General features: G+C 44.2%; 1 protein-coding gene and 1 long non-coding RNA gene across 4 annotated transcripts in view; one reads left to right on the top strand and one right to left on the bottom strand.

The window, feature by feature from the left end:
* The window catches only part of LOC123504099, a 279550-nt gene that overhangs the window by 60240 nt on the left and 214310 nt on the right, over positions 1–5000 (top strand). The gene's annotated exons all lie outside the window — the stretch shown is intronic.
* The window catches only part of LOC123504098 (cell adhesion molecule 2-like), a 247424-nt gene that overhangs the window by 69259 nt on the left and 173165 nt on the right, over positions 1–5000 (bottom strand). The window lies entirely within an intron of this gene.

Below are 5000 nucleotides of genomic sequence, written 5' to 3'. Positions count from 1 at the left end.
ACAGGAGGTGTGTGTGTGTGTGTGTGTCTGTGTAGCATCTTTTGCTGTTGTGGATTTACGGAAGTCACGTGATTTGATGGTGAAATAGACAAAATTCAGTGGAAGTAGCAGAAAGAAGCAAGGTCACACTGTTTCTCTCTCTCTCTCTCTCTCTCTCTCTCTCTCTCTCTCTCTCTCTCTCTCTCTCTCTCTCTCTCTCTCTCTCTCTCTCTCTCTCTCTCTCTCTCTCTCTCTCTCTCTCTCTCTCTCTCTCTCTCTCGCACAGTACTGTCAGTAGAGTCAGCGGACCCATAATCCTAATAGCGTATCATGTTTTTGAATCCGCTGGGCTGTTTTTTTATATTTTCAACTCTCTCTCTCTCTCTCTCTCTCTCTCTCTCTCTCTCTCTCTCTCTCTCTCTCTCTCTCTCTCTCTCTCTCTCTCTCTCTCTCTCTCTCTCTCTCTCTCTCTCTCTCTTATTACTAAGCCCTGAGCACAGAACAACGTCAGTAGCTCAGACCGTCTCATTTCGGGGCTGCAGCTGGTCTCCGTGAGTCCCGCTGGAGGCCGATTGCCGCAGAGAATTAGTCCTTATTGACGACAGCCACACTCAGATGGCTCCAACTGTTGCCGCAGATACACGAGCCCCACTTGCAGGGTGAAGGGCGCGGAGGCATAGGGGAGTGTGGATTGAGATGGAGGGTAGAATGAGGGGGAATCTAGGCCAGAAAGGAAGGAGGTAGAGACTAAAATTAGGGATCTAGGATATTGGAGGTTAATTGTGGGATGGTGCACGAGTGAGGTTAGGCATTATTACTCGAGTGTATGGATAAATAGTACATTTTTTTGTGCTTTTGTACCTTTTGAGTGTTGTAAGAATTATCAGAGTAGTGAAGGAATTAAAGGTAACGGAGGGTTAGTAATGGTATGAGATGTATTATATCAGTATAAGGAATAGCGGCGTCACACACACACACACACACACACACACACACACACACACACACACACACACACACACACACACACACACACACACACACACACACACACACACACACACACACACACACACACACACTGTAAGGGTTGAATGCCGATTGGTAAGCGGGGAGGAATAAATGAGAGTAGGGAAGAATATGGAGACGAAAAAGAATAACACATGATGTAAGAGAGAGAGAGAGAGAGAGAGAGAGAGAGAGAGAGAGAGAGAGAGAGAGAGAGAGAGAGAATATCAATCCGAAACTCAAAGCGTGATATTTTCTTTTACTTTTTATTTGTTTGGTGATTTTTCGTCGAATGTTTTAATCCTAGAGGCTTTCACTGGGGCAGATGTAAGAGTAACTCGATCAGTATTAACCGAGGGAAAGACTACAGAAATATACATTCAGGAGTGAGAGAGAGAGAGAGAGAGAGAGAGAGAGAGAGAGAGAGAGAGAGAGAGAGAGAGAGAAAGAAAGTGACGTATACTCAACATTGTAAGGGAGAGGGAAAAAATGAAATAAAGAACTCTATCCTTGATAACCAAATGTGGAAAAAATTTAATGCATTTTTATTTTTACTTCTGTTGAGGGCGATTATGAAACACACACACACACACACACACACACACACACACACACACACACACACACACACACACACACACACACACACACACACACACACACACACACACACACACACACACACAGGAGAGACATAAAGTAAAATTCCTTGTCTTATTTTACTTTCTCTGATCTCATAACACTTAAATAGCCATCAGATCACTGAGTCACAACAGGAGAGAGAGAGAGAGAGAGAGAGAGAGAGAGAGAGAGAGAGAGAGACGCTATGTAAGGGGAGGCAAAATATCCGAGGCCTCAGCAGCAACAGGAAGAGCAAGAGGATGCATAAACTGATATAAAAAAAAGTAAAAGAAGAGAAAAAGAAATGGAATGCAGTCCTGTTTACAGTCTTGCCGCTCGAGTGCCCATTAAAACTCAGTTACCTCCAGAACCATGGCGAAGTTGAGCGGTTTTTTCACTGTGGAACGAAACATTTTGGCGATCAGGGAGCAAGAGAGAGAGGTGACTTTTCCAGGTGTTTTCAAGGAGGCGACCATAGATAGATAGGAGGCGTGAGGGGTAAGGGAGATGCAGAGATGAGTGCCTGGTGGGTTTCCGTGATCGCTGGTTGAGGTAAGCATGATAAGGCAGCGTGTGGCGAGCGTGGAGAGTGTGGCCAGGACCGCGGCGCCAATTAAGGCCTGGTGGTCTGTATTTGCTGTGTGTCCAGCGGTGGTGAGGTGTGAACGGTGGTGCGCTGTGTGCCTTCCTCCGCCCCCGTGACACTCTCCCCTTGCCATTTGCCGCTGCTTCGTGAATGTACTCTCTCTCTCTCTCTCTCTCTCTCTCTCTCTCTCTCTCTCTCTCTCTCTCTCTCTCTCTCTCTCTCTCTCTCTCTCTCTCTCTCTCTCTCTCTCTCTCTCTCTCATCCATGTCACTTTCACCGTAGGGCAATATATGTAAAGAGAAAGGCATACTCGTGCATTGAACCCAAGAACACTTGATAAAACTTCTTGTGGAAAAAACTTTGAGTGGCGTTGATATTACGATTTAAGCCTTGTTTTGTTCCTCAGTCATCTGACGATTGTTGAACTCTCTCTGACTGCTGTTGTAATTAAAGTACTAGTGATGGACATCGTTTCTTTGCCACATAGCACACTGAATATACACGTAAGGAAAATTAAAACCCTTTGTAGGAATATTCGAGAGAGCACACGTGTATGTCAGTTTAGGGATTAGAGTAAGAAAAGCACGACTCACTTTGTTTGGCAATGTACAGAGGATAAATGGCAAGTAAGCATCAGGGAGAATGCGGGAGATGGACCTACCGGGCAAAAGGAGGAGACTGACCAAAGGGAAGGTTTATCATTGCACTGAAGGAAGACATGCCGGTGAAGGATGTAACAGAAGAAGGTGCAGAAGATACTAAAAGATGGTGACTGGTGATTCAATAGGGTAATCTTTGATAGGAAGAAATGAATACATAAAAAGCATGTATTTAGTATTTTTAATTTGTTTATTTATTTATATGTATTTTCAGTTAACAAAACTATCACATGTAGGCCTAACAGCTTCTTGCAACTTCACTTATATTAGGTATTGGATAAAATGACATCATTATCTTAGCAAGACGTAGATTTTGATCATATTACCAAGGGAATGTAATTACGTATAACTACTACAACTACTACTACTACTACTACTACTACTACTACTACTACTACTACTACTACTACTACTACTACTACTACTACTACTACTACTACTACTATCACTATCACTACCACTCCTACAACAACATAACAAATGCTGATAGTGATCGTTGGTAATTTTGCGTTCCTAGAAAGACTTAAGAAGGATGGCATAACCACCACATCAATATTTCTCATTCCTAATTTATCGCCTGCTTCAAACTATATTTCAAGCTTTGCCCATACACTGTCTGTCCTCCTTCGCAACACACGTCGGCTTTACGGAGATGGATTTGTGTTGGCAGAGAGAGGAAATGAAGGAGGAGGAGGAGGAGGAGGAGGAGGAGGATTGATTAATTTACTGATTGTGTAATGAAATTGGATGGTCTATGACGAGCTGGTATGTGTGTGTGTGTGTGTGTGTGTGTGTGTGTGTGTGTGTGTGTGTGTGTGTGTGTGTGTGTGTGTGTGTGTGTGTGTGTGTGTTTACCTGGAAAACATATTAGAATTTGATTTACGTATACATGAGGAATATTTCAAATTTATATTCGCCTTGTACAGTAAGATACAATTTGTCATTTCAACTCTCTCTCTCTCTCTCTCTCTCTCTCTCTCTCTCTCTCTCTCTCTCTCTCTCTCTCTGGTAGCGCTACTAAGGTACATAAATAAGTAGATCACCAGGTAGCTCTCTCTCTCTCTCTCTCTCTCTCTCTCTCTCTCTCTCTCTCTCTCTCTCTCTCTGGTAGCGCTACTAAGGTACATAAATAAGTAGATCACCAGGTAGCTCTCTCTCTCTCTCTCTCTCTCTCTCTCTCTCTCTCTCTCTCTCCTCTCTCTCTCTCTCTCTCTCTCTCTCTCTCTCTCTCTCTCTCTCTCTCTCTCTCTCTCTCTCTCTCTCTCTCTCTCTCTCTCTCTCTCTCTCTCTCTATTTGTAAGGTTGAAATCGTCAAGTTCTCCCCTTCTCGTATTTTTTCACTCATTCTCTTCTCCTCTTTCCTTCGTGTTCTCTTTCCTCTCCAGCGTCGTTCTTCACTCCCAGTTGGTTATGCAAGTCCCGCACATTGGAAGCTTCCTCTCCTAGCTTTCGTTATTTTTTTCTTCCTTTGCTAACCCCCTCACTTCTTTCCTTCTCTTCCTGTCTCCCTCTGCTTAAGCTTTCCTGAAGACATACGCCCGTCTTCCAAATGCTCTTTAGTCCTTTTCGTGTTCGTGTCCCCAGCGTCAATACATTTTCTCCTTCCTACCTCTCGTTCTGTCTTTGATATTATTCTTTCGTTCTTTTTCGGCGTATCACCCCTTCCTTCCTTCCTTCCTTCTTTCCTTCCCTCCCTTTCCTTCCTTCTTTCGCTACCTCCCTCCCTCCCTCCCTTCCTCCCTGCTTCCTTCCTCCCTTCCTTCCTTCCTCTTCTTGGCTAACACCTTTCTTTTTTTATAACTCTCTCTCTCTCTCTCTCTCTCTCTCTCTCTCTCTCTCTCTCTCTCTCTCTCTCTCTCTCTCTCTCTCTCTCTCTCTCTCTCTCTCTCTCTCTCTCTCTCTCTCTCTCTCTCTCTCTCTCTCTCTCTCTCTCTCTCTCTCTCTCTCTCTCTCTCTCTCTCTCTCTCTCTCTTCCTCTTTCCTTTGCGTTTCTCTTCGTCTCTTTCTCTCTCTCTCTCATCTCTCTCTCTCTCTTTCTCTCTCTCTCTCTCTCTCTCTCTCTCTCTCTCTCTCTCTCTCTCTCTCTCTCTCTCTCTCTCTCTCTCTCTCTCTCTCTCTCTCTCTCTCTCTCTCTCTCTCTCTCTCTC

Source organism: Portunus trituberculatus, chromosome 15 (genome assembly GCF_017591435.1).
Source record: "Portunus trituberculatus isolate SZX2019 chromosome 15, ASM1759143v1, whole genome shotgun sequence".
NCBI lineage: Eukaryota > Metazoa > Arthropoda > Malacostraca > Decapoda > Portunidae > Portunus > Portunus trituberculatus.
The sequence above is the reverse complement of the archived record's forward strand: the minus strand, read 5'-3'. Positions and strand labels throughout refer to the sequence as shown.